This window comes from Rattus rattus, chromosome 3 (assembly GCF_011064425.1).
Source record: "Rattus rattus isolate New Zealand chromosome 3, Rrattus_CSIRO_v1, whole genome shotgun sequence".
NCBI classification, from domain to species: Eukaryota; Metazoa; Chordata; class Mammalia; order Rodentia; family Muridae; genus Rattus; species Rattus rattus.
Genome location: NC_046156.1, coordinates 132,701,694 through 132,728,669, shown reverse-complemented (window position 1 = coordinate 132,728,669; position 26,976 = coordinate 132,701,694). Strand labels below are relative to the sequence as shown.

The 26,976-nt window shown below is 41.8% G+C and overlaps 1 long non-coding RNA gene across 1 annotated transcript; it reads left to right on the top strand.

Annotated features, from left to right (window-relative positions):
- The first annotated feature begins 3,624 nt into the window (after positions 1-3,624).
- On the top strand, positions 3,625-4,671 carry LOC116895562. The gene is made up of 2 exons (XR_004387289.1): positions 3,625-3,716; positions 3,876-4,671. It is a non-coding gene; the product is annotated as an uncharacterized LOC116895562 (long non-coding RNA).
- Positions 4,672-26,976: the final 22,305 nt, after the last annotated feature.

Below are 26,976 nucleotides of genomic sequence, written 5' to 3'. Positions count from 1 at the left end.
CAAAACAGCTTTTCAAAAAATCGACCCTGTGAGGTTAGAGTTGATTGTCTTAACTTACCTGCCTCCTTGGGTGGAAGAAGGTGGACTACATAAGGTGTGGTTGAGACCTTATAGGTCTATTACAAAATAATCTAGATTGAACAGTCAGCCTCATGTGTGAGTTGACATTTTAACTCTGTCTTTAGTGGCAGGTGCAGAGTGGAGCCCGCTAAGAGAAGGATGTGTGCTGCAGGCCGGAGGGAAAGGACAGTGCAGAAGCCAGTCAGAATCGTGGGGTTTGGTGTTTGCTCTCCTGAGTTGTGGTCTGATCTTCTCTTTTTATCTTCCTGCTCCTCGATTGTAGAATAGGAATGTTTATTCTGTGTTGATATATATTGGAAGCAGATAACTTGATTTTTTTTAAAACAGGGCTCCATAGTTATGATATTGCTATGAGTTTCAGAGGAGCTGGAACAAGGAAAGTACAGGATAGCCAAAAGAATTTACTATCTCAAAGTAGAAGGAAGAACTCAAAGAATAAAGGAACTCCAAAGACAAAGAGTGGACCCAGAGAAGTATGAAGACCTTGATCTTCACAATAATAATTACTACAGAATGATAAATCATTGAATAAATACTACAAACACATGACTATGTCAGATGTGGGAATTAGATGCTAGTTCATAAAGATGGAAGGAATAATTCATTAGACAAATCAGTCATCGGCAGCAATGGTGGTAATAATTAAACTGAGAAATATCTATGGATGAAAATTAAGTGGGTGAAGATCTGAGATGATATTTACATAATGTGAGAGAAGTAGTTCTCATAACATATTTGTGTGTTAAGAAGAAAACAAGCTCAGCATTTGGAAAGGTCTGGCAGGCAGTATCTTAACCCAATTACAGACTTAACTCCAAGGAAACACAACAAAACGCAGCTGCCAGGGCTGGGAAGATGCACAAAACCTCCTAGAAAAGGTAGGCGTTCAATCCCATAGCAATGTAAAATCAAGTAGGCTCAATTTGGGGACAGAGTGCAGAGAACTGGCCCTATGTTTTCAAAATATCAAGGTCAAGATGGTTGACAATGACCAAAGAAAGCATTTCAGGACACTATGACATTGTTGGCCAATCTCGCATCTTCTGTGAAGTGGTTGCTGCAGCCTGTATGGAGGCTGAGGGTAAGGGATGATGATGTGTCAATGTTAATTTTCTTGTTTTGATAGCTTTATTATGGCTGTGCAAAATGACATTCCTGTTTGAAGGAAATTCACACTAAACTGTCAGAGGAGCTGTTAAGACAGCACATATATAAATTACTCGGAGATTGTTAGGAATCTATATCACACTTGCAATTTTCCTCTAAGTTTGAATTTTCTAACTGAAGATTATTTAAGGACTGGTGGCATAGTTAAGTGGTTACTTCAGAGGACTCGATATTAGATCTATGTTAGATGGCTCATAGCCATTCATAACTTTAGTTTCAGGAGATCTGATGCCCATGGGTACCTGCATATATATAAAATCATATACTTACACACACACACACACACACACACACACACACACACACACACACACACTAAATCTTTAAAATGATCTATGTATTTTTTTTATCCTCTCATATATTCCTTCCTGACTGCAGTTTCCCTTCTCTCCTCCCCCAATTCCCACTCCCCAGTTCATCCCTCAGCATCCATTTTTTTTTTTCGGAGCTGGGGACCGAACCCAGGGCCTTGCAGCATCCATTTTTCCTACAGAAAATAGTAGTCTTCCTTGGGATATCAACCAAACCTGGCATGTCAAATTGCACTAAGACTAGGAACCTCCCTTCATTTTCATTGGGAAGATTTATTGTGGAAAAAATAGATAAGAATTAACCTGCCCACCAAAGTTTTATCATACATGGGGGACAAATCTCCCCTACTCCTAGCAGCTCTCAACAAGTAATGGATGCTGAGAGAGGACAGACATGTTCCTCAGTAGTGTATCCACTGTGTGCTGTGTCATTATATGCTCATGCCATCGAAAGACATGGATATAGGAAGGGAGGTTTGTTAGAATAAATAGGGTTGAATGGGAGGGGGAAGAATATGTATGTGACGTTGTGACAGAATAGAGATTAAAAAAAAAGAGCTGGTTCATGCTTTCAAAGGGTTAGAAGCTAGACTGAAGGCTTTCTAGTTAAGAGCACACACATTGGTATTGCAAAGTAGCTGGGTTGGCATTCCAAAGCCCACATGATGGCTTACCACTGTCTATAAATCCAGTTCCAGGAGGGTCCTTGATGCTCTATTCTGATCTCTATGGGCAGTATACTTATAGACATGTAAGCAAAATACTCTGAAAATAAATAAAAATATTTTTAAAGGCTACTGTAGAGTAGAAAGGAGAAGACACTGAAGATGAAGTAGCCAGAAGAACACACACACACACACACACACACACACACACACACACACACACACACACAGAGAGAGAGAGAGAGAGAGAGAGAGAGAGAGAGAGAGAGAGAGAGAGAGAGAGGTGGCTCATGTCACATACATTCATGGGTGGTTCTGGAACGAAATGTCTATGTATCATGTTGGTTCCTCTGTGAGCAAAGAGGTTTCAGAGTGGTAGTGAGCATCTTACATTCCTTCTTGCAAGGAAATATAGTAACAGGGTGACCTCTAAGCTATGCGCAGAGCAAATGGCCAGGTGACTATAGTTGTTAGTTAGTTATTATTATTAACTATTGGTAATTTTAGTGAAACAGCTACACCTAAATTGTGGCTTTGGTAGTTATTTGACCTTGAGAAAAATTTTATTTGTTTTCCTGAGACCCTGGTTTTCCATTTAAACCATAAACAAACAAACAAACAAACAAACAAACAAACAAACTGGCTTAGTAGGCACAACTAATGTGACGGTTGTGAGAATTAACTGAGGTGATGAAAATGCTTGGCAGTGGGTGTGTATGCTTCAATGGTGGGGCTTCTCAGCTGGGGTCATAACGCCATCTACTCACAAGGCTGAGGCAGAATGACTACATGCTGAAGGCCAGCCTGGGATGTACAGCACACATGTAGATAGAGTCTAGTCAATCTAGTGAGACTCTACCTCAAAACAAAAGTTTAAAAGATGCTTGAGATAGGACTCAATGGCAGAGTACTTACCTCACATGTGAAGCCATTGGTTAAAGTCATTATGTAAAAAATGTTAATTACTACTACAAACATACAAGTCAAAACATAGTAAATGCTCCAGAGAAAATAAAAAGCATAGGGTAACTCTGAGGAAAGGAAAAGAAAAAACTCAAATGGAAGTGGAGGGTACACACCAGGTTGAACAATGTTCTTGAATGGTTGATACTCTCACATAAGGACTGGGAGGCAGATTTATCACAGAGCAGCAGGCTTCACTCTTGCTCCTGACTCCCTGATGCATTTAGACCATTCTGAGGCCCTAGGACATACTCTGTAAAGCCTTCATATATTTACACCAAATTTAAAACTTCTCTGTATATGGTATTTGATTGACAGGCAAAAACAGTTTGTCTTACTCAGGCTCACCTGTGTAGAAGGTCAAATTCTTGCTTGGCTTTCAACCTCCAGCCTAGAGTTAGAGATTTAAGAAAATATATATTATTTGCATGTGGTTAACGAATAGCTGAGTTAGTCTCACTACCCACTGACCAACTTATCCAGCAACGACATCAAATGTCCATTGGTGTTTTGAAACCCAGAGTCTGAGGTTCTTTTCTTGTACCTGTGATAAAATATTCTAAGAATGCAACTCAAGGGACAATGGATTTCTTTTGACTTATGGTTTAAGATGTACTGTCCATCATGATAGGAAAATCAAGGCAACAGGAGGTTGAAGCTGCTGGCAATATATTTACACTCAGAAGAGAAGAATCAATACATGTTGCTGCTGACACCTCTTTTGACAGCCCAGAATGACCCCAGGGAATGGCACAATGAAGATGGGTCAAGATAAACTTCACAGGCATGAGACTTCCATATTAGGTAATAATAGATGTTTGTCAAGTTTGATAATTAACATACCCAGCATTTGAAACATTCTGGATATTAAAACAGAAAATGTTTGAAATATAGTCAGAGTTCAGTATGGGGAAAATTCTTTGATCAAGAGAAATGCAAAACTATAAGTAGCTAATCTGCTTTGAGTCAGTCTGTGTAGTCAGCTTGCAAATTCTCCCCATAGATAAGAACATAAACCTATCAAGGTACCTCCGTGGGAAGTCAATCAGTGATTAGCCAGTCAATGGGGTGTGCCAGTACAAACATGATCTAAGATTAGTTAACTTGAAAGGTTCTGAATTCTTTCAACCTGGATAGGAAAGAAACTGGTTAAGAGGTTTCCAATAGTGACAAACATAAATCCTACCAACATTCTTTCAATCATGAAGTCTGTAATAGGCTAGAAATATGCAGAATTGAAAAAGAAACTGAATAAATAAAGAAGTAAACTAAGAACAGCTAGATAAATGTAGACGAAATTGTGCACGATCCTGAAGTTGGCAAATAAAACATTCTTGTATGTTTTCTGATATTTATAGATATTTTATTTCTGAGAAGTAGATAATTCATTGTAATTTTCCTATATGTAAATATTTACTTTCGCATCTTGTATTTAATTACCTTCTTCCTTGTTTTAACCAAATGTAGAACAAGAAACAAATTAACGAATAAGGATCTCTTTTGCAGTATGGCTTAAGGGTATAATCCAATGGTATATGACAAGATCATAGGTGCTAGGCTGGCCCCACTACATCTCCAGCTAGAAAGTTGGGAGAATGTTGAATGCTGGATTTCAAGTGACTTTTTTCTTCCTTTTTGTTTTAAATGTAGAGGGATCCCAGCCTAAAGGATGGTGTTACCCACAGGTGTGTACTTCTTCCTTAGTTCAAACTTTTTTCAAAACTCCCTCACAGACAGTCCCAGAAGTGTGTCTCCTAGGTGATCCCAAACCTAGTCAAGTTGAATAACCCATGTACAACTCATTTATTAGTTGAACTCTTTATTTTAAAGACTGCCCAAAGAGAACAACACCAAAAATCAGCCTCTGGCCCACAAAATTCGGACCTACTCTGGTGTTGCTAAAGTCTCAGTACCTCTTGCCGATAGTTGACTTGGGATTGAACACAAACAGGTAAAATCCCAGGTTTGTGAAAGGAAACATATGGAGTAGTCCATGATCAATGACTTTTAGGATAGAGGTAATCTGGGGATATTATATGCTAAAGAAAATATTGGTTGTAACAGGGAGAGAGATACTGTGCTTGAGATAAGGGTAGAATGAAGAAAAGACCGGGCCCTCCAGAGAAAGCAGTGGGAGAGGAAGGCATTAAGAGTGGGTCTTGAGCTTGTGTGTGTGTGTGTGTGTGTGTGTGTGTGTGTGTGTGTGTGTGTGTGTGTGTGTGTAGGGAGTTATTTCTGTGACTTTTTTTTTTCCCCTCTGGAGCTGGGGACCAAACCCAGGGCCTTGTGCTTGCTAGGCAAGTGCTCTACCACTGAGCTAAATCCCCAACCCCTTCTGTGACCTTCTTGATCTTGTTTACATTAAAGGCCAAAGTGTAACCTCAAAGTTGGAGGTTTCAAAATATGAGCTGGTTACTAATAACTCGTTTCCTAGGTGTACCTGTTGAGACAGTAATGTATCTGCTTTCATTAAAATCAAGACTTCCTATTGGCCTTAGTCTCTGTATGCAGAAGCTCTGTTGCAAATTTGTCTGTAAGTTTGATGGCCTTTGGTTTGAAAATGATAGACTCTTACTGTAGTGTCTTGAAGCAGTAGTCAGTTAATCCTCTCTACACTCTTTTGATGGATGTGCTCATGCTTCTTGCCACCCACCAAAATGCTCTGGATTTCAGAAAGACAACACACACACACACACACACACACACACACACACACACACACACACACACACACACAGCCTTCTATTTTAACATGCCTAAAACAAAGCAACGGCTGGGTACTTTCAAATCTCTGTGTTGCTAACACTTCCCCTCTGATATTCCTGAATTATTACTTACTAAAATCTATATTTCATCTCTGCTACCCCAGACCCTGTTGGTGGAATGGCCTCTGGGTTTACTCTTCCCCGATTCTTACATTTTTGTCTGTTTTCTCTCTTATAGCTCTCAGGTTTGATGTTTCTCCTTCTGTGGCATGGTGATTCTAAAAGCTCCTTGTGGTCCCTTCCCAGGAAATCTAAAATCCTGCCTCTGTTGTTTCCCTGCCTAGCAGGTGGCAGCCAGCAACTTTATTTGTCAATTAGAGCAAACTGGGAGCAGTGACCCTCAGTGTCTTACAGGCAGATGTGAAGATTCCCGTGTAATTTTTGGAGCCAAATTAACACAAATAGCTTTAGAACCAATCCACAACACTGTCTGAATAGTTAAAGAAAGCCACAAGAATAATAATGTATGTTAGTGAGGAGATCACTGAATGGGGAACTTGAGCTGTTGCTGAAGAAAAGAAACTAAGATTCAATTTTTATAGAATTATTCTCCCCAGAAGGGAAGGTAACAAACAAGAAGACATGCAATAATAAAGTGAGATGTAGCACATGAGTAAAAACACCAACACTATAAATAGCATCAAATGCAGAAGAGAAGAATTTCAGGTGTGAAATGTTAGAGTAAATGTGAGTAAATGAAGGGTTATTATGTGAAAACATCTGGTGTTATTTGGTATGTGGTTCCAAGAACATGGGGGCTGCTGATGTGTTTGGGATGCTATAACAACAATAACAATAGCTACAAACCCACATAAACTGTAGGACAATCGGTTTCTCTCACATGCTAGTGGTTGAAAAGACTAGGCTCAAGGCCTTGGAAGATTCAGTGTCAAGTTCAGGGATGCCTGCTTCAGAGGGATCTCCTGACTGGGATCTCATGACAGGAAAGAAAAGGTGGCTTTCTGAGGTCACCTCAAAGGCCACAATTCTACTCTGGACAGACTTTCACTCTTGATCCAAACATTGCCAAAAAGTCTCACTTTCTAAAACTATCATTTTCAGGGATAGGATTTTAAAATTTAAAACCTAAAGCAAAACTCTGTGTGGATATTTGTGTGTATGCATGTGTGTGTTTGCTTGCATGTGTATAGGTCAGAAGCCAACCCCATGTATAGTTTCTTAGGAGTCATCACCTTGTTTTTGGAGACAGGGTCTCTCACTGTCTGGGGTTCGGGGAGTGGGCTAGGATGGCTGGCTAATGAGTTCTGGGTATCTTCTCTTATCTCTGCCTTCCCAATGCTGAGATTATAAGTGTTCAACCTTTCTGAGATTTTAGACTTGATTTATTTTATTTGATGTGTATGTGTGTGCCTAAGGGTGCACTTGGGTGGTGGTGGTGGGGACAAAAAGGGGCATTGGATGACCTGGAATTGAAGTTATAGGTTAAGTGTGAGCTTCAGTGAATGGAACCATTGTGCTTCACAAAAGGATTGAGCTCTCTTGACCACTGAGCAATCTTTCTTGCTTTCATTCTGGACTTTTTACATTGGGTTCTGGGGATCAAACTCAGGTCCTCATGTTTGTGTAGTATGCTTGTTAATTTTTGTCAAGTTAATATAAACTTGGATCACCCAGGAAGTGATTCTCAATTGAAGAATTGTCAGATTGGCTTTTCTTCATTTCCGTGTAGCATTTTCTTGATTAATGATTAGTGGATGAGAGCCTAGCCAACAGTAGACAGAGTCATTTTTGGGCAGATGGACTTGGGTTATACAAGAAAACAAATTGAGCAAATCATAAAAAGCATGTCAGTAAGCAGAGGTCCCCCCATGGCCTCTGCTTCAGTTCCTACTTCCTGGTTACTTCCCTGACCTCTCTCCACGGTGGACCACGACCTGCACAGTATAAGATGAATAAACCCTTTCCTTCCCTAAGTTGATTTTTGATCAGAAAAACAAAACAGAACAGCAGAAAAACAGTGTGGAACACACAGAGAGCACTTTACAGTACACGGAGTCATCTCTCTAGCCCACAGCAAAGCTTCTTAAAGTATCAAGCCTCTTCACAAGATGATTGCTACGCATCCCTTTTCAGAGTTGACACTTAGACCCGGCCAGGGAGCCTCCTTGAGCTGGCTGATGAGATGGATTTGGACTGGCCTCTGCTGTGCCCAGAGGGACATCACTCCAATGTTTGCATGAGGATGTCTTTTCTAAACTTTGTTGTTTAAATCATGAAATGTTCCAAACATCCCACACAATAATAAAAGCTTGTCAAAAGTTGTTCTCTCTTTCTCTGTGGTGGTGTTATCACCTTTGAAGTGCTACTGCAAATCAGAAACTCCACATTTCTGAGGCAGAAATGGATCATCTGCAAATGGAGGGAGAAGTGGCAGTGGAGGGGTAGGAGTGTTGGTCCAGTATGATCCTGCATTCTGGGTCATTGTCCTACAGTTTGAGGAGGTGCAGGACCTCTAATAGTGAAGTTATATTATTCCCTATAACATGGAAAACCAATGTAACTTCTAGCAGAGACAATACTGAGAAATCAGAGATAGTCTGCTTTCAAAATACTTGTGACTTAGAGTGAAAATGACATCAATAAAAATAATCACAAGTTTGCATAAATATAGTTTCTTATATGGTATTCTGAAATGAGAGAAGAAGGTATAGCTGTAGACCCAGTTGAACATGGACAAAGAACATAGTCGTATTAGCGTCACAGAGGAAAATCTTGTCATTGTGTCATTCAGGTGAAGAGTATTTCTGGCTGAGGGACAGTGTATGCTGTGTGAGGGGGCTTGGGAATATTTGAGGGCTGATTAGCATGGACGCTGAAAGCCTATGCCCTGGTATCTGAAGCAGCCAGGGAACCTCAGAAGACAGATCACAAATACCACCAAGGACTTGGCAGGGCTTTGAATATGCTACCAGGAGGTGTGGCCTTGTTGGAGGAAGTGTGTCATCGTGTAGATAGGGCTTTAAGGTCTTCTCATGCTGTGCCCAGTAGGGAAGAGACCTTCCTCCTGCCTGCCTGCAGAAGACAGTCTCTTTCTTCTCCTGCCTACTTTTGGATCAAAATTATAGAACTCTTGGCTCCTCCAGTACCAACTCTGTCTGCCCAATGCCATGCTTCCCACCATGATAATTGACTGAACCTTTGAAACTGTAAGCCAGCCCCCATTAAATGTTTGTCTTTATAAGAGTTGCCTTGGTCATGGTGTCTCTTCAGAGCAATAAAACCTTAACTGAGGCAGATTTGAAACTTACTGTGATGGCAATGAACAGTTTCTATATTGTGTAAATGTGTGTGTGTGTGTGTGTGTGTGTGTGTGTGAGAGAGAGAGAGAGAGAGAGAGAGAGAGAGAGACAGAGACAGAGAGAGACAGACAGAGAGAGAGAGAGAGAGAGAGACAGAGAGAGACAGAGACAGAGACAGAGAGACAGAGACAAACAGAAAAAGAGTTTTTCCCAACTTATTGGTGATCTTATTGGTATTTCTTATTTGGTGATTTATTTGGTATTTTTAAAGTAAAGTAACTTCAGCTCTATATTAGAGATTGCATTGAGGGCTGAAATAAGAATAAATTTTGGAGTTGTTTAATATTCCATGTTAATGATCAAGGTATTGGTTTCTTTTTTCTTGATAAACACCATTATCAAAAGCAACTTGTGGAAGAATTTATCTTGCCTTACAGTCTTGAAGCATAGCAGGCATAAAGTTAAGGGAAGCTGTGGCACCAGCTGACTAGAACAGAAAGCTAAAGGATTACATCTTGAACCACACTGCAGAAAGCATGAAAAGTAAACTGGAAGTGGGGAAAGGCTATGAACATTCAAAGCCTGTCACCAGTGATGTTCTTCCTCCTGAAAGGCTCTACCTACTGAATGTTCTATCACATCCCAATCAGCTTCACCAACCGATGACTAGGTATTTAAATGTGCAAGTCTATAGCAGACATTCCTTATTCAAACTGCTATTTTACCAGATGTTGGAACTCAAGAAACTGTAGTGACCATTATGGAGAGAAGGAATGGTTCTCAGTATGAGTATGTGATGGTCTTTGGTGATGAGCTACCTGGACAGGAAGTGAGGCTGGGGAATGTGACTGAACCAAAAGTGAGGCTGATAAATGGTATGATTGTTATGTTTTTTAAAAAGCCAAGTTTGTTTTATAGAGTGCAGTATGATGAGGTAGGAGAGGTGCCATGCTGAGGAATCCCTTCTCCCAATGTACCAGCCATATGATAGGTCTCATATAGAATAAAGTTTATTTGGGGACATGGGAAGGGGAGTTGAGAAGGGAGTAGATGCAGAGAAAAGAAAGGGGACAGGACAGAAGTATATATCTGATATGTCTATATCTATCTATCTATATATCTATCCATCCATCACATATATATATATATATATATATATATATATATATATATATATATATATATATATATATATATATATATATATATATATATATATATATATATATATATATATATATATATATATATATATATATATATATATATATATATATATATTTCTGTCCTGTCCCCTTTCTTTTCTCTGCATCTACTCCCTTCTCAACTCCCCTTCCCATGTCCCCAAATAAACTCTATTCTATATGAGACCTGTCAAATGGCTGGTACATTGGGAGAAGGGATTCCTCAGCATGGCACCCCTCCTACCTCATCATACTGCCGAGAGAGAGAGAGAGAGAGAGAGAGAGAGAGAGAGAGAGAGAGAGAGAGAGAGAGAGAGAGATTGGCCAGGAACTCATGATGGGGGAGAAAAAGGGGTCAAAAAGTCAGAGAAAAAAAGGGACAAATAGAGCGAGGAGCGGACCAAACAGGACCTTTCGTAGCAAGCCAGGCCTACCTGGCTCTTGGTTGGACGCCAACATTCCTCCATTTTGGATTAATTAAAAATAGAGAAACTAGTAAGAGCTGGTGGTGGTGGTGAAGCAGGAATAGGGTTGTTGTGATCTTTCTCTTCTTTCTGCTGATTTTGGGGCGATGTGTCTCTGGGAAACCTAAAAAATTGGGGGATGGGGATGTTGGTTCAATCTTAGGAGAGTTGGCTGTTTTCTTGTTGTCCAGGGTCAGTGGAACCATCTGTTGATAGGAAGGGGCAGGTCCAGAAGTGTGTGTGAGAAGAGGTTGGAACATCAATGACTTGTTTCTCTGAAGTTGTCTTGGTAATCATACCTTAATTGAGGTAGTCTCTTTTCATTGTGATTATATCTTCTTGAAGACCTTGGAGAGTCACTGTTAGGATTTGGGAGTCTCTGTCATAATAAGCTTTAACTTTGTACTTAGCAAATTTCTGACCAGATTGAGAGCTAGTATCTATTAGCAGATCTGTGTTAGACAATCTGTGTTTGCTTATTTGTTCTGGAATATATCTAGCTAATAAAGAAGTTATAACTTAATGATAGTAACAAAACAAAGCTGTACATATCTTTAAGGCAGTGAACTTTAATCTTTTTACTCTTGTGAGTCTTTAAATTGATATTAAAATTATGAACATGGCAGGATAGAAATCACATGAAAACTGTGTCTTCATTGGGAGTTGTCTTTGCAGACCTTAACTCAGGCTGTCCTATAAGGTAACATGGCAGTGAAATGAGAACTGCCCAAAATAAAGAAGGTGGAGTCACAAGACTGCCTTTAACCAAGATGGCCCTGAAGCTACAGCCAGCCATGTAACTATCCTTACCTAAGATGGTGCTGAGGCATTGTTTTGTATCAGCAGAGATAAACAGACACATTTTTTTCTGGGAGACCAGTTTCTTCTTATCACTGCAAGCAGCCTTTGTCACTGTGTACCCAGCAGTGGGGTCTGAGCTGTGTACAGGGCAGCTTAGCTGTTCCATGCTGTGCTTAGGAATCCCTTCCCTGCCACACCTGGCTAAGAGCTGGTGTGGATCAGAATTGAAGGAAATCAAAGATTAGAGATAAACATTTCCCAGGAAGTAAAAATGTAAGAGTGCCTGCTGGAGGAAATAGCTGGCAGCTGCAGAAGCGGGTGGGAGTCACAGTGCATGGAAGCACAGGGGTATGGAGGCAGAGAGGATTGGGTCTGAAACAAGGTCTAGAGAGGGCTGTTAAAAGTCAAAGCGGTGGAGAGCCAGGAGATGAGAACAAAGAAACAAAGCAGCTGGGTGTGAAGGCAGAGAAAAGCCTACAAAGAAATCTTTCCATTTCTCAGATTGCTGGGGAGAGTTTTAAAAGGTTTTGTTGTTGCTGCTTTTTTGTTTGTTTGTTTTGTTTTGTTTTTGAAGCTTTGGTAAGCGGCCATTTTGAGTTATTATCTAGAGGGTATCGGGGCCAAATTTAGCCTGTACATTTGTAAACTTTTAAGACCAGGAGGCATCCCAGTAGATAAGTACTGGTGTAGACATTCCCTTTGAGTGAGGATAGAAGCATCCCAGTGAGGAGCCTGAGGTACAGAGGAAGGCGAGACACTCATTAGGTGAGAGTAGAGGCTATTAATATTATCACTTTCAGAGTCCCAAGGATAAATTAATAGCTAATAACAAGCAATGAGGATAGATTTACCAGGTCATCATGTGGTAATCTAGAGGCTGAGCTGTGGGACCAGTACGAACTGTGAGGCCAGAGCCTGAGGGAGAACCGTTTACCCTAGCCTAGGATTTACCAGCAGTATGAGAGAGAAACCTCCAAAACTGTTTTGAGGATTGAGAGAGCTCATTCAAGAGTTGAGGTCCTAAAATAAAACTGTGGATATAGGAAGCTTACCAATTCGCTGGTGTTTGGATGGAGAGTTCTATCAACCCAGTGGCTGGAAAGTCCATGTGGTGGTGGTAAATATGAACCTGTGAGTTTCTAAATGCAAGCCTTGGCACCAAACATTGTGTTTCTTAAAAAAGCCAAGTTTGTGTTTTATAGAGTGTGGTATGGTGAGGTGGGAGGGGTCTCTGAGGGGACCCATGCTGAGGCATCCCTTTTCCTGCGGTACTCACCATACAAGGGGTTTGGTATAGAAGAATTTATTTTGGGACATGGGAAAGGGAGTTGAAAAGGGAGTAGAGGCAGAGAAAGAGAGGGGGCAGAGAAGGACAGAGAGAGGGGAGGGGAGAGGAGAGAAGAGGATAGGAGAAGAGAAAAGAGGAGAGAGAGAGGAGAGAAGAGGCGAGGACCACACATGGAGAGGAAGGAGGGGGAATAGAAGAGAAGAAAGGGAAAGAAGGGGACAGGGGTCAGAGAGTCATAGAGAGAAAAGGGGCAGAGAAAGCAAGGAGGGGCCAAACAGTCCCTTTTATAGCAAGCCAGGCCTACCTGGCTGTTGCCAGGTAACTGTTGGGTGGAGTTTGGAAGGAATGCTAATAGTGATATCAAGGATGCCATCCAGTAACGAAGCAGTTGATTCCTACTCCATTCATGGAGGTCTGAGCATAAGATGGGGCTAATTTGAGACAATGCAGTGGGGGAAATATGGACATCTTCTGGCCTTGTCTGTCTGGGTTAGAGAAGATGACCATTTAATGGATTCAAATTCAGCTGAATGGACTTGAACTCAATGTTCTCCTGCACAGCTAAGTGTGTCTCATGAGCATATACCAAGTAAAGTGCTGGGTGCCATCTAGACACATATTAAAGGTCTCCAGGGAGCTACACAGTCAGTCGTCTTTTATACTAGATTAGTGTTCAGATAACTAAAGCTCTCAGTGAACAGGAGAAGGGGCTACAGGGAAAGATGAAACATCCCTGACTAGAGAGGCGATTCTCCTCAAGACCTGGACTAGACTGCCTGGTAAAGAATTGGACTCCCTTTCCTTTACAATTGACGGAAGAATCTCCAGGGTGATCGTGAGGTTAATGGGAAGCTTGTGCTGCAAATATGGGGTGGCCTCATGCCATTCTTGCTCAGGTCTGTGAATACCACATTCTGGGCACGAGTGTATAAATTTATTTGCTTCCCTGGCTTCCTCTCAGACTCCTGGGCACCGCCTATAAGATCTTGTGTTGATGTCTTCATCTCTACAGATAATAATTGACTCTCTAATTATCACATCTGCATTTGAGAAGAGCTAATTAGCAAGATTTTGATAGCTTGGGAATTTCCTGTCAAAAGTAGCACAGAGCCCATAGCCTGGGTATCTGGGGATAATGGATCTAGTCACACACTCATCTCTCCATCTCTAGTAATGAAATGTCTCCTGACTCTTCCCAGTGGCCCCCACATGACTCATTTCCCTGACTACCTCAACCACCACTCTCTCACACACACTCAGCATTTCCACGCAACTGTCACTGTCTAGATACAAAACCTGTGAGGGAAAGCGTGTGCTTTACCTAATTCTGGGCTTTCATAATACTATTTCACCCTGACACACATCATTCCACTGCCAAATTTTGTCTCTCACTTAACACTTGCGGGGCATTAACTTGCTTAGTTCTGGACTTGAGTGTCATGCCTAAGAGCTTGGCATGGGGGCTAAGCAGGGGTGCTGGTGGGGCTATTTCCAACATAATAAAAGAGATTCACTTCAAAGACCCTGGAACATCCTTAACTTGCTATTCTCACAAATGCTGAGAATAGCTTTCTCCATTCCCACTGTTCTCTTAGAGTTAAATTGCAGATTCAGTCAGAAGGAGAGTGGAAGGCTTTAGAAAGCAGGTTTCCCTTGTATTCCTTGGTCTTAAAACAGAAGCTGTTGGCAGTTTCTCTCCACTTACTGTGTGTCCAGGTATCAGCCTAGAAACTGGAGCAGAGGAGCAGAGGAGGTGACAGGAATAAGATCTGAATAAATGACTCTCATGGTTGTTGCATGTGATTTTGAAGAAGAGGTCAGTTATAAAGTGGCACTATGCAGAAGATATAGTTTCTGAAAAAAAATTTGTTCTTTTTTTAAATACCAGTTTGGAGCTCAGATTGTAGCTCAGTTAATAGAGGGCCTGCCTAGCATTGCACAGGGCCCTGGGTTCCCTTCCCAGCACTAATGTTCCTGAAGTCAGAAAGAGGGGTAAGCAGACACTGTAATGTGCTTCCTGCTGCATTCTCTGGAGATGGCTGCCTGGACTATTGTATTGAGAAAGATTATGAAACTTATTATGGGTTCATGGGAAATTAATTTGCATTCTGTATCCATTCTCCATAATGACCCCTTTTCTAGAGAGTTCCTTGAAGGGCTTGAGACAGACAATTCATGCTCCTCCCTTTCTACTTCACAGTCCACTTCGGACATCAGGTCAGATCCTTTGTAAATGCACTTCTCAACATACAGAGGTACTGCTTGCTTGGATGACAACAATGAATGGAATGAATGGACCAATGTGAGAAAGGGTTCAAACCAGAGTGGTTAGCAGGTGAAGGGTAGAAAAAACTTCAGTCTAGCAACCCTTGATGCACCACATCTTGTGTATTTCCAACATAATAAACAACATTCACTTCAAAGACCCTGGAAACCTGTAACTTGCTATTCTCACAAATGCTGAAAAGCTGTCTGTCAGTTGTACCTTAGTGGCAACACATTTTTCAAGTAGGAATTCCAGTAAGAATGAGACACGCTCTGAGAAACAGGCTGGGTCAGTCTTCCAAGAAGCCAGTAGTATTTAGCACTGTTCTGGCTTTCAACTGTGGACAATATTTTCATGAAGCTAACTGATAAAACATTTGTTGATCTCTCTCCTGGCAGGAGTACAGAAATATGAGTTGTTATGGGTCTCTCAGAGCTGGGCTTATCAAAGATTTCGCTCTGAGATCCGCAGAGAATTCTCACACATTACTGTTGTTTTTCTTTCGCTTCTACAGAATTTATCAATGTCTTGGGTCATTATTTGTCTGATCACAACAGCATGCGTTCATGAATATGCATCAGCTAAATTCCTGCAATTTTACGTGTTAATTTGTTCATGTCTTTAGGTATTTATGGCAATTAAATAAGACCTTGATAAATTTAGAGGAAATGGAAAAGGCTTAAATACTATAAGTGCTTGTGCGGTTGTGATGGCAGATTCTGAGATAAATTATGTTTTATGTAACTTAATTTGTTGATTGGTTTATCACATTACACGTTTCCCCATTTGATTATAGTTCTTTTTCAGCAATAAGTGGTCTCCTCTTTGTTTCTTTGATGGGCTTTCTGCTGTTCATTTTAGCTTTGGAATGAAACTAATTGTTATCTTAGCTAATGTGAGGTTGTTTGTCCTGATGCTTCATTTTTTATTTTAAAATATTTATTTTTACTTTGTGTGTGTGTGTGTGTGTGTGTGTGTGTGTGTGTGTGTGTGTGTGTAGATAGGTAGGTATTTGTACATGAGTGCAGTTTCCTACAGAAGTGAGAAGAGAGTGTGTTGTTGCCCTGAAGCTAGAGTTTTGGGCACAGCGAGCCATCTGACCTGTGCTATGAACTGAATTAAGATCTTCTGTAAGATAAGTCAGTGCACGTGCTTAACTATTGCTAAGCCCTACTCTGTATGTGTGTGTGTGAGTGTGTGTGTTGTCCATGTCCATGTTCCTGCAATCACATGTGTAGTTGTGTGTAATGCAGAGTCCAGATGTTGAAGTCAGATGTCTCCTTTATTATTTTTTAACCTTGTTTTATAACTTTTTTTTTTTTTAAGATGGTGTCTTTTACTGAGTCTGAATATGACTGATTCAATGTCGGGGACCGGACGTCTGAACTAAGCAAAGCTAGAGCCCTGCCCTGAGCGGATTCCTGAGAAGGGCTTGACCTTTTCAAAGAACTTGTCCCCGGAAGACTGTTGCCTCATTGTCTAAGAAGGATATCTTGCAGTTTAATGATTTACCTTATGTCCTGGGCACTTCCCAGTACTTCCCGGCCCTAAGCTTCAGTTTCTGCTTCAATTCCTGCTTCAGATCTATAAATGCTGTACATTCCTCTCAATAAACGAGACCTGGACAACAGAACCTTGCTTGGTCTCCTTCTTTTCTCCCACCCTTGACCCTCAGGTAGCGCCTCTTTGGGACCCTGAATAACTGGATCTGCTGGATGGGTCAATTCAACATGGTTGGCCAGGGGGACCCAGGGATGCTTTGTTACTGTGTCCCCAGTGCTGGGATTACAGAAGCACAGCAGTATGCCGAGAGATTGTTTTGTTTTTTAATCTTGGCACCGAGGCTTGGAATGCAGGACTTCATGCATTCCTGACAATCATTTACTGCTTGTGCCTCAGGAAGCATACCTGTTGTGAGCCAAGATGGATGGAGCAAAGTCTTGTCTTAGTCCTACCAGGTCAGAGATTCCCCAGGTAGGGAGTAACTCTCAAGCTCTCAGTTACCATCAGTACATGGCCCCTCTGACTGCCTGAGAAAGCAGCCTCAGGAGTAGTGACAGCCTTACAGAGCACAGTAGTGGGTAACTCCAGCAGACAGGCACTGCTCTACAGGCAGGGAGTGGTGAGTAAGAGATGGAGAGCAGGACTCAGAGAAGATGTGTCACCTTGAGAGTTGGTATGTCCTAGGGTGAAAACAAAACCAAACGAACAAACAGAAAACAGGGCACAGAAAGTGGGGGCAGCATGGCCAAAGCCACATACGGAAGAAGAAACAGTCCAGGACATAGATCTGCAGCAGCATGGCCACCTTATCTAAAATTTCTAGTGAACAAAGAGTAATTTTAGCATAATATGTATACTACACTATCTGGGCTTACATTGTGTCAAGTACCTACCTATCTGTCAATCTACCCACTTACCTATTAACTAATTAATATGAATTTTCCATTTAACTTGGAAACCTGTATTCTATTTTGAAACTCTCGGTGTTGTAGGTAGACAATGGTTAATCTGTCCATGAAAGGAAATTGCTATATGACAACAAAACTGACGGAGGATCCGCTCTGGAGAGGCAGACACATACAGTAGGCAGTTACTGGTGTGTGTGTGTGTGTGTGTGTGTGTGTGTGTGTGTGTGTGTGTGTGTTTTAGAGGGGAGAGGGAGGAAAGAGAGAGAGTTTAAGTGTTGCTTACTTATGCTCATAATCGTTCATTACTTTGCTCCTGGGAAAGGGCTTTGCTATTTTGATTTTCAAGAAGATATTACAGCTGCCCTACATCAGAGACAAATTATCTGTGGCTATGTCATGCAAACTATTAAAAGTGAATGTGCCTGAGAGATGTTATCCTAATCTCAAGGAATATTTGATTTGACTCTCTAAAATGGCTGTCTGGATGGTTCTGACCCCCGCCCCTTCCCAGTATGTTGGGAGCATTTGGATGATTGTTATCTCCTTTTCATAAAAACCCACATGACTGACATCACTTTCTACTGTCATTCAGATTCTTGGGATAGGGGAGACAACAACGTTCATGCTTGGAAGAATGAATCACCATCTGGGGGTGGGGGAGGGCTATACATCTTTCTTTTCTGTCTCTTTAATAGATCTTCAGTTCTCCTTATCACCTTAGTGGTCTACGATCATCACTCTAGCCTTTGCCCAATGCCTTGCACAGAGCCTAAGATACTGTAGAAGCAGAATAAGATCTTTAAATGAGTGGATGGATAAGTGAATTATTTCTCACTAATACATACCACTATGCCTAATAATTCGTATACATTTTTCTTAAATAATTGAATCTGTAGATAATATGCTGATCAATATTCAGTGTGAACTGTTAGTTATATATGGCATCTCCATCTATATGTATATGACTACACATATGACATATATAACAAATATGCCTGTATCAGCACTTAAAAGTTCACATGAATGTTCAGGAATTGAACAGTACAATATAAGCATTATGCTGCACTCATGTGCATATACACATATGTATCATTATTGTGACTTCATGAGCAGGTGCTTGTTTGCAATCTGATTATTTAAATAAGAGAAAACTCTCATGTGCTATGAAGCCAGGTTGGGACATAAGCTAGATCTGTCTGGGCTGCTGTGAGCTCTCCCTGGATGGGCGTGCAGTGGTCCCTGGATGAGTATGCAGTACTCTTTTATGGATTTCTTCTGATTTGGCCATTCTGAATGCATAGCAGCCTCAGGACTCTACAGGACTGACCCCTGCAGGAATCATCTCTCATGACGACTAAATCTTCCAGACCCTTAGACAGTCAGCATGCCCCTTCCTTTCATGGCAAGGTCACATCATGCTACATGTGGATGCATACTGGTCTACTAGTTGCAATGTATAGGTCTTATAACTCCTACCTTGCCCTAGTCAGTGATTAGAAAATTCATAAGCAACAAACACCTAATAATATTGAATGTTAAGGGCCAGAGTATTGAAACAGTAAACTATGTTTTAGAAGATTCCCCATGAAACTGAGCTTCAGGCCTGGTACTGGGAGAGGCCTTTAAGAATGTGATCCTTTTCAGCTCGGATGTGGTTCAGTTGGTTGAGGGCTTGTTTAGAAAGCACAAAGCTTTGATCTTTGCCATTACATAAATGGGGCATGCTGGCATACACCTACACAAACAGCACTCAGGAGCCAGAGGCATAATAGTCAGAAATCCAAGTTCATTTTTATCTACACAGTGAATTCTAGGCTACACTGAGCTACATAAGGCCCCAAAAGAAAGAAAATAAATGAAGAACGCAGTCCTATGTTCTCTGTTAAACTATACAAAGTCAGATATTTTACATTAATTTTCTTAAAAAACTCCCTGACCCACTTTGAAGCAGCAGGTACCCAGATTTATATGTGCTTTTGTAACAGTAGTCCTAGGGCTTTCAGAAGAGTATAGCAGCCCCTTCTGGTACATGGTGGGGGGGTGCGGGGGTGAGTAGGCTGTGGGTATTGACATTTAGCTTTTGGCAAGTAGGGAGCAACCTTCCTTCATAGCAGTGCAAACTATATGTCTAGGCTCTGGCTTGGGCTTGAAGCAGACAGGCTTATGTGCCTAGAGAGGGGACACAGTGAGAATAGACAGCCAGCATGCCCCTTCCATTCATGGCAAGGTCACATTATGCTACATGTAAATGCATACTGGGCTACTAGTTGAAATGTATAGGTCTTATAACTCCTACCTTGCCCTAGTCAGTGATTAGAGAATTCATAAGCAACACACATGTGTCTGTGTTCATGTGTGTGGGTGGATGTATGTGCATGCATGTGGAGTTCAGAGAATGACTTTGAGCATGTCCCTCAAGCACTGTCTGCCTTTCTCTTTTGAAACAGGGTCTCTCACTGACCTGGCTAGCCTATCTGTTATTTTTGCAATGCTGGGGTTAAAAGCAATCCCCACAGTACCTGACTTTTTTGTTTCTTTGGAGATGGAATTAGGTCCTTGAACTTGGATGGGAAATATTTTGCTAATTAAGTTACTCCCCAGCCCCCACCTCATTTTGAACTTTATTCCAAGGGCAGGGTTTTGTTGCTGAAGCATGGTTCACAAGCAGGTTCACATTGTGTTTTCTTGCCACACTCTGGCTCTAGGTGTGGAGAATGGATGTTGTTTTGCTTTGCATTTTTTTTCCTTCTAGCATCACCTGTTGGAGTACACCTTCGGCTGGGTAAACAAGGGTAATGTTGTTTGGTACGGGGAAGGGAGGTCATTCAATATCCTGCACAGGAATCTGTAAAGGATAGCATGTATAGCCCGACTGCTGTCATAAGTGCAGGTGACATCACACCTATGACTTAAGCAGGAGAGGCCTGGATGGCTAGGTAAGCATGAACAGGAGAGCGTGATTTTGTGGCATCTGGCATCCTCTTTCTATCCCAGCAGACATGAGATTGGAAGCACTAATGAGGAAGGAGACTGTAAACGATTCTGAGCATCAAGATTCTGTGTTGAGGAAGAGGACAAGGGCAAGATCAGTGCCAGGACAAAGTCCTGTGTGCCCATTAAGGTCTCCGAACTTCTGTTCCCTTCCCTGTGAAGGTTGATTGTGATTGTTAACTTGACGTCACTCACAGTTACCATGGGCACAGTCCAATGGGTATATCTGTTGTAAGGAGGAAAGAAACACCCTAATGTTGTTATGTCCAAGTCACAGGGACCCCCCCACAGACCACCAAGGAGCCAATTCAGATGCAAACGCATAAGGATCTTTAGAGTAAGGTCTCTCACCATCCCCATTGCAGCAGGTCAGAATGAGAGCTCCGAGTCTGGGGGTGTATGTATTTATGGTAGTTACAGCAAGCTTGGGGGATATCTATATGGATCAGCGAGTTAATGTTTTAAAAACTGCATTTCTGGCATAATCTGCAGGAATTGAACACAGGGGCGAAACCACTGACAAACAGGATGCCTATGTTAGCTATTCTCTGCAAGATGTCTTCACTTATCTAGATGTCTACCCGTGACCCTGCTATTGTAACCTGCCTATTGCTAAGTAGTTGTGGTAGGGTTGTCATGGAATGTTTGCTCAGGTGGACTTTGTGGTTTTCTTGCTGTGATTGGAGTTTAGCCCCTGGTTTCACACAAAATGGAGTTTCTTCACAAATGGGGTCAATTGGGCTTTACAATGTGGGTAGCACCATCCTATAGGCTGGATTTTGGACAGAAAAAAAGGAGAAAGCAAACTGAGTGCTAGCATTCATTACTCTGCTTCTGGACTGTAGATCCAATGTGACTGGCTGCCTTGTCTTTCCTGAGGTGACATGATGTACTGTGTCCCTTGGAACTCTAAACAGAAGTGAAATAAACCATTCTTCTTGGAGATTCTTTTATCAGATATCCTGGTTGCTTCTTTTTGTTTGTTTGTTTGCTTGTTTGTTTTTACTTTCAACAAACTAGACTGTCCTGAGCAGATAGGAACTTAATTGACAGATTGACCCCACCATGTTGACCTATGATAGTCATTTTCTTAAATGGTCCTTGAGGTGAGAGGGCCAGTCCATTGTGGGTGGTGAGGCCCCTGAGTTGTGTAAGGAAGCAGTATGAGCAAGCCATGAGGAGAACCACTTTAGATCCTGTCAGAGGTTCCTGCTCGGACTTCCTTTGCTGAGGAATGTGATGTGGAAGTATAAGACAAAATAAACCTTTTCCTCCCCAGGCTGCTTTTGGTCACAGTGTTTTACCAGAGCAACAGAAACCCTAACTAATACTAGAGCTATTTTGTCCCAGAAATGAGAAAAGTAACCCGGTCACTAGATAATTCTATTTCTCATCTTCTTCAGAGTCATCTGCAGACTGTGGCCCTCATCTGCCCTCTCAAGGTCGCTTCCTAGACCAACTGCCCTCATTGACTCTGGCTTTTCCCACTGATATGGTTCAGATGTTTTGTACATCTGAAACCCAGATATTGGTTTGACCTGGTGGCACCTATAAAGTATATCTGTAAAAATAACTGATTTATAATATTTGGGTTTGATGGTGGTAGAAAAATAAAGTGCTGAAATTTTCAGGATTACAATATCCCTACCCCCTAATGAGAATACACACAAGAAAGAACAGCTGCCTGCTGCATGAAATCAGGCTCAAAGAACCACGAGACTCACACCACCGGAGACATCCCAGAATCTCAGGAACTAATGTCAAGGGAATTAAATTCTGGGTAAATCCGTAGTAAGGCTTTTAACAACTCACTGACTCTTCACCTGGGGAGCTATCTCAGTTGGGAAAGCATTTTGCTTTGTATTCCTGTCAAGAAGAAGGTGGGGTGGGAAAGTCAAAGGAAGAAAGTGGTAAACAGGAGGAAAGTATGGGGCGGTAGGGGGTGGGGCAAGTTGGGTAAGCAGCTGCAGCTGGAGGCTGTGACCTAGTTCTGCAAACCCCAGCTCTAGGAAACCATGACACTACCTTTAGGGAGATCTCTAGCCAAGCCTCACGAAGGGAGTGATAGCTGTCCTTGCCACTTTCACAAATGTCACCAGCAAGAGTGACAGTTGCACTTTCCCAGAGTATACCTGCTTCACCTGAGGATAAGTAGATGCTCAGTTTTATTTTCACAGTTTCCATATATGGGAGATGGAATCAGACAGAAGGTTTTGTTTTGTTTCGTTTCGTTTAATATGTTGGTGTCTGTGTGGCAGTGAAATGCCTTTCCTGACATCAGGAGAACCATGTACTCTTTAAAGCTATGATGACAGATATGTAAAAGACTGCATGGACAGGATAGTTTTTTCCGATTTGTTGAGACTCCGCAACTCCTGGGAATACTGGGGAGGGAGAAGAAGGCAGATGCATTTGCTTTATCAGTATTGTGTAAATGCAGGTCTATATGTCGAGGGAAGAGTAAACTTTGTGGAGTCATTTCTCTCCTACCACCATTTTGTGGGTTTTAGGGGTTGAATTCAGATCATAAGCTTGGAGGCTACTGCTTTACTCCCTGAGTCATCCTGCTGAACTTGTTTTCTGTTTGTGGCCTCTGTTTGGTACTGGAGCTTACTCTTAACTGATTCAGGGGGCCCTCCCTTTCTCTGCAGTGACATCTATGCTCCTGGATGAGAGTAAACAATCACAGCTGAGCACCAGCATTGGAGGATACAGGTGTGGGGTGTGGGCGTGTGGCCTTGATCCTCACAACAACAGGAGTCCTAGCTGAAGTGGGACAATGAAGTGGGACAGACTGACAATTCCCACTTCACTTAATGCTAGTTGGATCCTTATACCCACATGTTTGATCTTCTTACTACTCTTGGCCATTTTGCTCCTCCAGAGCTAATGGGCTTTGACACCATTATGAAACTATTGGGGCCTACAAAGACTGCCAGGCCCTTCCAGAGACCCCACTGCTTTCTTTCTTTTGCTTGTGAGAATGGGGTATCTTAGAGGGGCCATCCCCTCTTCTACAATTCTCCAGGGCCATATGTCAGTAGTTTTCTGACCCCTGCCCTAGGTGTGTGTAAGAGTATTTTCCATTTGCAAAGAAGGAAAATGTGATCCAGAGAAGCTGTGCACTTTCCCAGAGCCATGAACAAACTAGCCACTGACATCAGTCTACTTTTCAACTCATGTAACTTGTTTCCCAGGGTCTGCAACAACCTTTGCAGTGCAATCCACAGTGTACTCTCTCTCTCCCTCTCCCCTCTCCTCCCCTCCCCTCCCCTCCCCTCCCCCTCTCTCTCTCTCTCTCTCTCTCTCTCTCTCTCTCTCTCTCTGTCTCTCTCTCTCTCTCTCTCTCTGTCTCTCTCTCTCTCTCTGTCTCTCTCTCTGTCTCTCTGTCTCTCTCTCTCTCTCTCTCTCTCTCTCTCTCTCTCTCTCTCTCTCTCAGTGTGTGAGCATTTATTTGCCTAGCCCCTATTAGACAGAGGTTGAGGTTCTTGGACAGCAGATATCATACATTTTTCTTGTTATCCACCCTCCTGGTCCCACTATCTGCCTATGGGATCTTAATCTAGAATTTGTCAGGATACAGAGCAGTGTGCTCAGAAAATTCCTAAATCCATGAGTGCTTATTCTGTGCAACTATCTGCCTCATTCGTATGATTGCACTGTAGTTATAACTAGTAAGCTCCCACACAGAGGTTAATTTCCTGTAGGTTAGTGAACCTACATAGAGAATAGATCCTTCTAGACTACTGAACCTTTATAGAGAATGGATCCTTAGGCTACTGAACCCCCACAAAGAATAGACACCTATAGGCTAGTGAACCCACTGAGTAAACCACTGTAGGCTAGTGAACCCCTACAGAGAGCAAACCCCTGTAGGCCGGTGCACACACACAAAGAATGGACTTCTAGACATTATATAGGAAGTAGAGTTTTGTTATAACTTCACCTTGACAAAAGTCTAGAGTTTCTTGGGAAAAGGGTACCTCAATTGAAGAACTGTCCAGATCACACTGGCCACACCTGGGAGCACTTTCTTCATTTCTAGTTGATGCAAAAGAGACAATTCCATTACAGGTTGGTGCTATCTTTAGGCAGGTTGACCTAACAGCAGAAAAAAACAGTAAGCATCCTTTCTCTGTACCCCTGACTCCAATTCTATGCCTTGATTTTCTGTTCTGGCTTCCCTCAATAATGGGCTATAACCTATAAGTTAAGCAAATCATTCTTTCTTACACGTTGTTCTTGAACATGGTGTTTGTCACAGCAATTGAAAGCAAACTAGAACAACCTTGGAGTTTAGTGGCCTCATACAGGAAGTAATTCCCATAGGCTAGTATACACCGGAAGTATTCCTTGGTAGGTTAGTGCATCCACATACAAAGTACACCTTTACCCATAGACTCACTTTTAGCTCTATCTGTCACCCTCAGTTCACACTGTGATGTGAGAACAAACATCCAACAGTGAAAAGACATTGTCTTAGAAGCCACTCTTCCTCTTTTTGCAGACCTACCAGTAACTACCAACCCTGAGTTTTCTATTTTACAACACTCTGGTGGAATATTCAGGATCATAGATATAGGATTCAGCCTAGTTTTGTTAAGACAAATCATTTGGAACCTGTGATGGTTGGTCCCTATTTCCAGTAAAAAAGATTTAGAATCAACCTATGGGATAGGGCTCAGTGGGAAGATCTCCTCTAAATGCTCAGCATTATCCCATGGAGTGTGGTACTGGACTGAATAAAAAGGAAATGTGAGCATCGACATTTATCTTTTTGCTCCCTGGTTGTAGATAGACTGTGAACAGCTGCCTTATGCTTGTTTCCATGCTGTTCCCACTATGATGTACATACAGGTTCAAACTGGGACCCAAAGCACACTCTTTCTTCCTTAAGTTGCCGGTGTCAAGGAATTTCATTACGACAGTGAGAAAAGTAAACAAATATAGTCCTTTACTTTTGCTTGCTGACTCCAAGTCATGCAACAAGATGGAGTCTTGGTTATCTATTTCTTTAATTAGTACCTAAGACTAACCTACTATCTGGGAGAATTATTAACTAATCTACAAATTCTGTTTCCTGTCTATAACAACAGAAGAATTAGTATGGTGGTGATACCTACTGTGTTCTCAGGGTACATCTAAAAAAATATAAGCCAGTAATATGTGCCCAGAAATATCTCATTTAAAGTAGAAAAATCAGTTTACATTAAATTCCACAGTGATATGGAAGAAGTGACATGATGAGGACTCAAGGACATTCCAAGACAATGTGAGTGTATTGTTGAGAGTTGCTGGCCATCAGAGGAGCTGGTCATCAGATGGAGGTGGGGCTGGTACTGAAGGCAGGAGCTGTGCCATCGATTAGAAGGTCTTCTGGGAGTTGGTATGGTACCATTGCTGACTTTCCCCTTCTCATCCTAGCTCCTGCCTTGTTCTGCAGACCAATCACAGTCACGGCCCTTACCTCAGAATACTGGACAGCTGCACAGAACTGGGGCAGTTATCTCCCATCACATCTGAAGAAACAAATGTTACTTCAGGGACTTCTCCAAAGATATACATTAGCAATGAATAGAATGTAGAGTTCATCCACAGCCTTGCTTCAAATTTATCTCTTAAAGTAGTATGCATGTAATTTCTTGCAAAAATGGTAAGTCAGTAAGGTAGTTTGAAAGAAATGGCCCTTATAAATCTTGAATACTAGTCCCCAGTTGGCCCGTGGAGGGAAGGATGGGGAGGGGAATGGGGAGAGAAGAGACAAAGGAGAAGAGGGTTTGAGAACAGAGAGAAGAGCAAAGACAAGAGAGCAAGAGAAGGGAGAGGAAGAGGAGGGGGCAAGCAACCCCCTTTATAGTCATACACAGCTGGCTGTTGTGAGGTAACTGTGGGGGTGGAACTTAGACAGTCAAGATGGAATTTCTGATCTCACCAGTAGGCATGTGAAACTTGGTGATATTCATTCCTATATGATACTTATGTGTGTAAATAAAAAAAAAGAAAAGAAAAGAAAAAGAAAATAATATTTACAAAGACCAGAAAACAGACTGACTATAAATAATTATAGAGATTTTGAGACTGTCATCTTCCAGAATGTGAATACCCAGACTTTAAAACTTCTCTTAAGATAGTAAGTGCTGGGGTGACTGCAAAGGGGTTAAAGTACTTGCCCTGAAGTATGAAGATTGGAGTTTGGATCCTGAGAACACATGTAAATCATGGGTGGGCATGGGAACCTGCCTATTATTCTAGGCTTGGAAGATGTAGATAGATGGAGCTGGCTAGCAAGACAAGTCTTGTAGGAGAGATAAGGGTTTTCCTGAGAGACTTGCCTCAATGAGTAAGGTGGGAGTGTTATC